The sequence below is a fragment of the Microtus pennsylvanicus genome, chromosome 9 (genome assembly GCF_037038515.1).
Source record: "Microtus pennsylvanicus isolate mMicPen1 chromosome 9, mMicPen1.hap1, whole genome shotgun sequence".
NCBI lineage: Eukaryota > Metazoa > Chordata > Mammalia > Rodentia > Cricetidae > Microtus > Microtus pennsylvanicus.
In genome coordinates this window covers 66,133,774-66,144,418 of record NC_134587.1, presented here as the reverse complement: position 1 = coordinate 66,144,418, position 10,645 = coordinate 66,133,774, and positions in this window count along the sequence as shown.

The following is a 10,645-nucleotide window of genomic DNA, read 5'->3' as shown; positions in this document are numbered from 1 at the left end:
GCGGCATGTAGGCCTCCCGTGGAAGCTAATTTTGTTCATTTTTAATCTGAATCTTTGGTCCCTGATTGTTCTATTCTAATATTTTAGTTTACCTTGTGTCTTTATGCCCCAAATCTCTTAACCTCTAGATGGTCCTAACCATGCAGCCAGAGACGAACATTGAGTCTGTCCTCTAGCATGGACCAACACATCAAACTGCCCTCTAGATGTGTATTTCTACCCACTTCACCCCGAGACTCAGGGACTCTTGCAGAAGAGGGGTGAGAAGGAAGATTGTCAGAGTCAGAGGTCAGTGTCTTTGGACAAACCAGGACCGCGGCATTCATGAACTCAAAGCCTTTGCCTGCTCAGTACCTGCAAGTATCAAATCCTTCTACACCTGGCTGAGGAGCCATGGACAGTTGATGGCTCTGGGGCAGAACCAGTCGATTTTCTTTAAAAGTTTGGCTCTAGTGGGTTGATCATGTTCCAGTGGATGGAACATCCTGGTATATAAGCAGCATAAACTGGAATTAGTGGCTTCTAAAAGTGGGGAGACATGAAGTTATGAGTGGGTTGGGCTGGGTGGTGGATCGTAGAGGAGTTAAGTGGAGGGGGAGTGAAGGTAATATCAAAAACCATTGTATGCATGTATGAACTTCTCAAAAATTAATAAAATATTAAAAATATACTTATACATATACACATAAAGTAAGCAGAAATTCATGTTTTCCTTCCTCTGTTTCTATGTCACATAATATAATATCAATTTAGATGTTTTCAGTGGGTATTATAAATGTGCATTATTATATTTAGAAGGTAGATTTTATTTAAATCAATGTTTGTACCAGTTTCCTTTAAATCATCATGGATTCTTTTTCTAGGCTGAGTAGGTGTGTGTGTGTGTGTCCCCACATCCAATAATTTCCTGGAAAATTTAGGCTTCCATATTTGTGGATGTTTAGGCCAACCAGCACCCAACCAAATGGCGTCTGTTTTTCTTAACCAGAAGACGTGAGCAGCATTCCATGCCAAGAGTGACAGAAGGAACATCCTAGTCCATGTCAGTCAGGACAGAGCAGCCACACATCCTGGAGTTCCCTGTGACCAGTAGTTTCCACTCTCTGCCTGCAGATTGCAGCAAACCAAAGCCAGAAGACTTCTAAACTATGAATTCCCCCCACACACACGGTCCTGAAGACTGAACACAAGTCTCCTGCGAGCTAGAGAAGGTCCCCACTGCTGAGCCGCACCCTCTATCCCTTTCATTATTTTTAAACTGTGAGACAGGTATCACTAAGTTGCTCCGGGTAGCTTCGCTGCTGCAAATAAAGCAAACCTTACACTTGTAATCCTCCTGCCTCTCAGCCTCTCCAGCAACCTGGATTATAGGCCTGTACCATGGAATTCAACATACTTCCTTTTTGAATTTTCCTTTTATTGTTTGAAAATTCATACATTTATATAACACAATAGGATCAGATACATCTCTCTTTTCCCCTTGAACTCCCCCACCCCATACATCCCACCACACTTCCTCCTCCTCCCTTCACGTCTTTTATTTATTTATTTATTATTATTATTATTATTATTATTATCCCACCCAGCCCAATCGGGCTGTCTACAAGAGAACAAGTGCAGAGCCATCTACTGGAGCGTAGGAAATCAACCAGTGACCTCACCCTTAAAGAAGAACGTTCCCCCAGCTGCTGTCTTGGCAATAACACCTCAATCAGTATGAAAGCCTGGAGATCTTTACTGCATTTTAGCAGGAATTTTGGTGGGCTTGCTTTTGGGTAGGTTTTGTACAGATAATCATAACTTCCGTGAGTTTGTGAGTGCCAGAGTCATAGCATGTCCAGAGGAAACCATTTCACAGTGCTCCTCCCCACCCTCCAGCTCTTAATTCTATTATTATTATTTACGCAGATGAGTGTTTGCCTGCACATCTGTCTGTGTACCATATGCATGCATGGTGTGTATGGATATATGGAGGCCAGAAGAGGACATTAGTTCTTCTGGAACTGCTGGGGTTATAGTTGCTAGTGAGCCAAACCCAGGCCTTCCGGAAGAACAGCCAAATTGCTGTTAACCATGGCGCCGTCTCTCCAGCCCCTTGCTCGTCCATGTCCTCAGTGTTCTCTTCTTGGATGTTTCCTAAGCTCTGTCGTGGGTGGCATGGGAGAGATGGGTCCTACCTACAGCTGAGCACGCAGCTTCTTCTTCTCAGCACTTTGACCCCTTAAATATCTCTGCATTGACTGCAGTCCTCTTAAAAAAGAGGGTCACTGACTCACACCGAGAGCATCTCAGGCCTATGGGTATAAACAAAAGTATGCAAAAGACGATTTGAAAATATGACCATTCATGAGACTCTTAAATAGTGCTGGAAGGTGCTAGGAAGGCTGTTGGCAAAAGAAGACATCAATCATTTTACCCAGCGTTAGTCCCTGCATGTTACAATGCTAATCTTTCAGGCAAGTGAAACCATTGGTACAATAGTGGCAGATGTGTTAAAAGGCAGGTAACTAGTTACTTTCTAATTAAATTTGAGGCCTGCTGCACAGAAAGGAATTTCATTTCTGGCTCTGTAATTTCCACAGACAGCCAATGGTTTCTTTTTTAAAATGTTGCTTATAATGAAGATTATAGAAATAACCTGCATACCTATCTACTTAATGCTCCCTTTAACTGTTCAAAATCACTTTGATACATCCTTAGGATTGCCCTCTAGGAGCTGAAGAGATGACTTAGCAGTTAAGAGCATTTCCAGAGGATCCAAGTTCAATTCTCAGCACCCACACTACCCACAACCACATATAGCTCCAGTTCCAGGAGATCTATGCCATTTTTTTAGCCTCCATGGGCAACCATACACCACACACACACACACACACACACACTAAAAGTTAATATGTTTTAAAAACAAATAAGCACTTGAATGTCCATGCTATAACTGGCATTAAAATCAAGAATAAGAAGGGGGAAGAGAGAAAATTAAAAAAAAATTACAGTAATATTTTCTATAGAAAAGAAAGTATTATAAACAGAAATATGCTCAAAGATCTTACCCAGAATTCATAGAAAAATATGGGAAAAAAAGCAGATGTGATAAAGGATAAAATGAGGAAACACAAAGCATGGGGAATGAGAAGGAAAAATAATATTATATTCAGAGTTTTGGTATTTGCAGGAGTTGATAAAACATACAAATGCCCAGATCTAGGAATTAAATGAGCCCACGCTAAACAACCTGAAAGGTGGAAGTGGGACAAGTCACACTGTCCTGGAACTTGCTCAGGCCTGCGGAGATGGCTCAATGGGCCAAGTGCTAACCACGGAAACATGAAAACCTGAATTCAGACCCCAGCACCCAGGGAAAAGGGAGTTAGAGGCAGGATGCCTCGGGAACCTAATCATCTAATCCAGCTGAATCAGTGAGCTCCTGGTTCAGTAAGAGACCGTGCCTCAAAACAATACAGTAAGGGGCTGGAGAGATGGCTCAGAAGTTAAGAGCACTGACTGTTCTTCCAAAAGTCCTGAGTTCAATTCTCAGCACCCACATGGTGGCTCACAACAATCCACAATAAGTGGATTGTGCCCCTCTTCTGGCCTGCAGGCATACATGCAGACAGAACACTGTATCCATAATAAATAAATACATCTTTAAAAAAAAAACCAATAAAGTGGGAGAAGTGATGGAAGAAACCATCCGACTTTGACCTCTGGCCTCCACGCAGTCATATATAGACACACATGATCACACATGTACACAATGCACTTGCAGGGAGAGGACGTGGGGAAACAGAACGAATAGGAAACCACTACAAGAGTAGAAACTCTGGGCCGACTAGAAGAGAGGCTGTGCACACATGATATGAGGAGTTTGCCTTCCATCAAGAAAGAGTCCACAGTTACATGATCGTTTCCCTGCACCATACCATTTTGATACGTTCCAATAATTCACTCAAGCATCTCAAATATAAAGTTTTGCTCCTAAAAGTAGCAGTTCTGTCCTGTGCCATAATCAAGGTAGTTGAAGAGACCTAGACTCTCAATCCGAAAGGGTGATTTTGCTGTTGCCGTTTAAGATGAAGACCAGAGGATGCCATACGACATTGTGTGTTAAAGCATTTAAGCAAACCTCTCTGGATTTGCTGACACTTTCCCATGATGTGGAAATAAGAACGGGCTCTCTGGAGGCTGGAAGACTGACTGATGGAGAAAAAATGATGAGGGATTAATAGAAGGGAGAGATGGAAGGCTCGTGAGAATGTCTCTGCATGGGACGCCAGCAACATCTGAACAAAGAATTAAAGAAAGCGAAGAGAATCAAAGATACCTACTCTTAGAGCTGACAGAACGAGGCAGGGAACAGAAAGGGGAATTATTCCAGAGCTATAATTTACTAAAGAAGTTTTCTGGGATTCCAGTGGTGTTGAAATCGGTTACGGCCTGGTAGTGAGCTCGTGGGAAAGAGACAGAGGGAAGATTAACTTACACTTGATATGAAACACATACTCTGTGGTATTCATAAGAGTAAATTATATGCAAGAGGGGATATTTCAAAGAATGCCCTTTTTTCCCCTAATGAATATGTGCTGTTAGATAACGAACTGTTCTCTTTGTTTTCAGTAAATAATCAACAACTTCTGACGCCTATAATCTAGTGTTTAGCTTTTTATACTTGTGATCTAAGTTGAGGGGAGATAAACGTTACCACAATCCCTGGGGATTGCACAGTATTTCCCTCCAACACTTAGTTCCTTGTCTTCAGTACAGCACAGGTTCCAAGACTTATCATGGGAGAGCCAGGGACTGGGAGAAAGCCTCAGCTTTAGGGAGAGCCCTGCTCATGCGAGCCAATAAGAATGCCAGCTAAGGACCAGAAGTAGCAGCTGACTGAAAGAGCGCATGCGTGATGGCGGAAATCAAGGTAGGTCTAGCTCTTTGTCTTGGCTTTTGTGTCCCCTGACCCCCGAGAACTCAGGATAGTGACTGATAGACAGCAGCCATGAAGTGTTGCATCTCGGACCTTCCAAAGAGCACCTGGTGGAGTCACGAGGAGAACAAGAGGTGCAGGTGAATGAACCGCCATCCATCCGGGAGGGAAGTGCACGGCCTGCTGTCTACTCTCTTTCCTGTCTAGCCTTTTTGGGCACTTTTCTCCAGGTATCCTTAGGAAGACAGTGAGAACCCACTGAGGGTGACATTCCAGGGACACAGTGAAGTGAAGACAACGGCTGCCAAGAGGTCTTTTAGAGGGGAATGAAGTACAACCGTAGGCTCCACTCTTCAACGCAGACCTGGAGGTCAGGCGGTCAAGTTCAGCTATTCCCCTTTAAACAAAAAGGGACTCAAGAAGTGAAGGCAGGGTCAGAAGTAAAGAAGAGATCAGTTTCTGAGCCTCGCATATCTGCAGCTTTCGAAGGGACTTGAAGACTTTTATCCCATCAAGCCTTGAAATTAGAAGAATATTGATTAACAGGTATGACTTAACAAAGATTTGAAGGGAAGGATCAACGAATGGCTTCCCCTTCAGTCACACGTGGATAAGCTGGTATCCATGAGTGACGATCCAGAACAAGAAGCAGTAAGAAAGGGCCATTCCATGCCCAGGTCTCAACCAGTTTAGTTAAAGTCTACCAGATGGGATTTTTAAAAGCAGTTTCAACCCTTTGTTTTCATAGTTCTGGAGGCTATAAGTAGTCCTGAAAATTTCCTATGTTCTGCTGAAGCAAGAATGTTTGATGCTTCAAGTATTGTCAGTATCGTCACAAGCAGTTCTAATTGCAAGACTCCCTACATGACATGCGAGGTCTTATCCAGACCAGACTATGCGATGTCTTAGACATCAGCTTGAAAAGATGTGAACGGAAAGGCGAGATGTGGGGAGAAGCAACAGTTGGTTGGCTCTATCTACCTACACTTCTCCGTTCCCACAGACACTTTAGGCTTTTAGCCCCGTTGCTTTGAGAGTATGTGGCAGAGCAGTTCATGGTGAAATAACCACTCACCTCCTGGCTGGGAAGCAGAGAGTGTGGCCTCACCATCTGCTCTAAGGTATTCACTCCCGGTGATCTGAAGATGTATCTCCACATGGAGATATGAGGAAGGCATCAGCAAGGACTTCTTGAAACACTGGGAAACCTTCATGAAAACTGCAACAGGAGAGGTGTTTCTAAGGACGCCTCTTCCTCTAAGCCAGTGGTTCTTTCTCAACCAGTTGCAACCCCTCTGGGAGTTGAATGACCCTTTCACAGGAGACCCCCGAGACCATCAGAAGACCCAGATATTTACATTATGATTCATGATAGTAGCAAAATTACAGTTATGAAGTAGCAACGAAATAATTTCATGGTTGGGGTTCACCACAGCATGAGGGACTGGATTAAAGGGTTGCAGCATTAGGAAGGTTGAGAACCATGGCTCTAAGCTAATTCCCATGGGGGAGGAACCAATCTGAGAAGTGAGACTTTATATATTTGACTACAGCAAAATTCTGTCCAGAATTAACCTTGTTAACATCCATCTAACATCAAGATCCTAGAATGTGACAACATCCAAGTTTTCCAGGTGACTCTTGAGCAACTGTGTACCCTGAACACTCCGCTTTACACACACACACACACACACACACACACACACACACACCCCAAACTCTTTGGTGATTGCATGAGTCGTGCTCTCAAGAGGAAGAGAACAGATAGGATGAATATATATGAAAAGGGGAACTATTAGATTTGCTTCAACAGTCTTGTCTGGGAGGTCCAACAATGGATGTCTTCACAGAGGCTAGGAGTTTATCTCAGGAGCTGCTCAGTCCACAAGGCTGGGTGCCTTTGCAGTTCCAATCTAGCACTGAAGGCTTGGAGGATTCCCAGAAAGCCACTGGGGTCTATATTGGAAGCCTGCTAAAGCTGTGCTTTAGCAACTGAACAGGGACTGAATGCAGCAGTGGTAGCATCAGAATAGATGAGCTTGTCAACAAAAATGAAAGCACGTAGGCAAAAAACAATCAACAACAGAAAGATTTTTTTTCTTATACCTCCAGAAGGTACCACCCACATTTACGGCATGTCTCCCCACTTCCAATAGCCTGGCCAAGCCTCACAAGTGTGTCCTGTGTTTTCCCTTAAGTAGATTCTGGATTTGGCCAAGTGGACAACTAAGATTGTCGTCATAGGTCTACCCCTTGTCACCTTGACACCTAGTCGCATCTTCTTAAGCCACATTCAAGGCAAATGCATTATTTCTTCTCAGAACAGTAGTGACATCTTCTGAGGCCTGCTTAGCCTTTCTGTGTCCCATAACTTAACCTAGCTTATAAACGTCCTCGTTGACTTTTAATTTCTAGTTTTATTATATTTGGTAGTATCTTATCGTTTGCTCCTGTTCATTCATTTAATGACCTTTATTTGAGGAATCTTGTTTAAATGTACAATTGTCCCAGAAGATCACTCTAAGATAGATGTTCCCAACTCTGGGAATTCTGGACAGCCCAGTAGCTTAACTTCAGCCTTAAACCCACAAGGCACAGTCTCACGTAACACTTCCCCCATTGCATCTAGAGCCAAGGCCACTGCAAGGAAATTTTCTTTCTTCTGAAAGATTTATTTATTCTTATGTGCATTGGTGTTTTGCCTGCATACATGTCTGTGTGAGGGTGCTGGATCTCCTGGAACTGGAGTTACAGATGACTGTGAACTGCTGTGTGGGCGCTGGGAATCAAACCCTGGTCCCCTGGAAGAGCAGCCAGTGCTCTCAACTGCTGGAGCGCCATCTCTCCAACCCTAGCAAGTAAACTTTCTTGTTGTGAGTTTTCTGGTGTAAAATCTTTCCCGGGGTCTCATTGCCAACTTTCAAACTGTGTATACCCTGGGCTTTCTGTTCTCTTTATGAGCCCACATAGACACAGAAGTCTCAGAAACAGATGAGGCCACCTTTCCGGTGACTGAGAAAGCAGGCTGCCCCAGCCTGCAAACTGCTGCAGCTTCATGGTTACACTTCATTGTTTTCACTCTTGAGAACTTTCCATCTCCCCAAAGCAGAAGTTCCTATTCAAAGGAAAAGCTTTAAAATGTATCAAGTCCAGTATCTCCAGTCTCTGTTCCATTGGGCTGCCCACAGCAGTAGAAAAGTTACTGATACAAGAGCTCACTCGCTAAGATGAGGTGGAACATTTAGCTCATTTCTTGGCACAAGGTAAGAACCCAAGGTAAGGGAAAATGTCACCGTCTCTGGTTCACTAGACCTGGTCCTCTTTTGTTTCCTCCCTTCTAATTAATTTCTTGCCAGAAGCACAGGGAGCAGAATGCTCCTGTAATCCTGTTTAAACCTTTCTCTTGCCACTTTCAAGTTAAGTGACCTTACAGCGGTTAAGAAAAAAAAAAATGACACATGTCTTGGCCTGACACGCGGAGGTTTGTAGTTCACCCCCTGCAAGCAGACTGTGGGGCCAAAGAAGCTGTCATGGTAGCAAAACCACACTGGCTGCTCCTGTTCCCTAATTCCATATGACATTCCCGCAGACTCCATGAAAAAGAGGAGCCAGGAAGCTGGGACAGATAGGCGAGGGGCATTGTCACTGAAGAAGATCCTGGCTTGGCCACAGCAAATTTCTGAGTCTCCTCATGGCCTCATTTTCATTATTTATAAAATGTAAATCGTGCCTCTGAAGGCTGCTGTGAGCATTTGTAACATAGAGGACTAGTAATGTTTGTTAGGGTCTTGGTAGGAAACACATGACACACTGAAAAGAGTCAACTGTCCCTTAGGGAAAAGTAATAGGTGGAACCCGGTACATGAGATTTAAAGGAACAGCAACGCTTTCAATGTTCCCCGCAGTTTAGTACACTGTGCTTTCGTTTAGTTTCGGGATTTTATTTATTTATGTATTTATTTTTCTCCAATTCTTCTTTGGTCCACTCATCACTCAGTAATGAGCTTTTTGTATTTATTAGAGATGTTTTTGCCGGTTTTCAAGTTTTAATTCATTGTGGTCAGATAGTGTACACAGAATGATTTCAGTCTTTTAGAACTTGCGAAGATTCATTCTGTGTCCCAGGATGTGGTCTATTTGGAAAGGCTTCCATCTGTCGCTGAGGAGGACGTGTACTGCTTGGTGGTTGGATACCTGTTCGGTAGATACCTGCTAAGTCTGCTTGATGTATAATGCCAATTAATTCTGAGGCTTCCATTTAGTTTTTGTGTAGATGACGTATCTGTTGGAGAAAGTGGGGTATTGAAATCACCTAGTACTGGTGGGTTGTTATTAATCTATGTCTATCCAGCAGTACAGGTTTTTAAAATGACATTGGGTGCACCAGAGTGTGGTGTATATGTCTATGATAGTAATGTCTTCTTTATTAACTGTTCCTTTGTTGAGAATGAAGAGTCTCTCTCTTTTCTCTTCTGGTTAGTTTTAGTTTGAAGTCGATTTTGTCAGATATGAGGATGGCAAAACCTGTTTGCTTCACGGTCCCATTTGACTGCAGTCCTTTTGTCCATCCTTTTACTCTCTTTAAAGCAGTGCCTATCTTCAAAGCCGAGATGTGGACAGGACCCTGTGCCACACTGCTGCCACCACGCAACTTCATATTCAGACTTCCCAGGGCCCCCTCCAGGTCCTTCCACCACCCAATACTGATTTTCTGTAATCTGGTCGGTAGCCAGTGCCCTAGCCTAGTCTGGCCACCTGCGACTTGCAGCAGCTGACTTCTAGGCTTCCACGGGGTCCTCCACCGTGACTGCTGGCCTGGTCCCAGCACCTCTTTTGCCGAGGACCCATCATCTATGCTTCCCGCAGGACCTGCCTAGCTGCATCCATCCAAGGACCCTTTTCTCTGCCTCCACCACCAAGACATCCCACATCCTCCCGAATCTAGCCCTCTGCGTATCACTGACACCCCATCCACACCTGTTCTGACATCTACCAGGGTTAGCCTGGGTCCCACAACCAGTTCTCCAACCTGGTCTGGCCTTCCCTGCCGTCACTGTAGAGGAACTCTAGCTTGAGACAGTGTCCTGCCTGTCTATCCTCTAAGCCACAGGACTCTTCTAGCTCGAGACAGTGTCCTGCCTGTCTATGCTCTAAGCCACAGGACTCTTCTAGCTCGAGACAGTGTCCTGCCTGTCTATCCTCTAAGCCACAGGACTCTTCTAGCTCGAGACAGTGTCCTGCCTGTCTATGCTCTAAGCCACGGGACTCTTCTACACCATATCCAACATTTCTACTCAGAACTCTCTACCCCACGCTCCCAGCTCAGAGCTGGATGCACATTTGCACGCTAGCTCAGTCCCCTCTGCCCACTCGAATTCATTCCACTGGGGTCCTTTCCAGCCTCTAGGCCCAACCCATCTCCACATCTTCCCTCCCAACCAATGTTGCATCTATACAAGCTCAGAACTAATGAAGGAAGTTGACATGCCCAGATCTCATTATGAAAGACCAAGCCAGGGTCCTCTTTCTAAAATCAACCAGTCCTGCAGAAATGCTTGCTAATCAGAATTACCTAGATGAACTCCAGGACACAGAAATAAAAAAAGAAATCAAAACCCTTCACAAATCTTACAAGAGTTTAAGGCAGACACAAAGAAACAACTCAATGAAATCAGAGAAAAGGGGCTTCAGAAGAATAAACATGTGAGTGATGTCTAAGAAAAC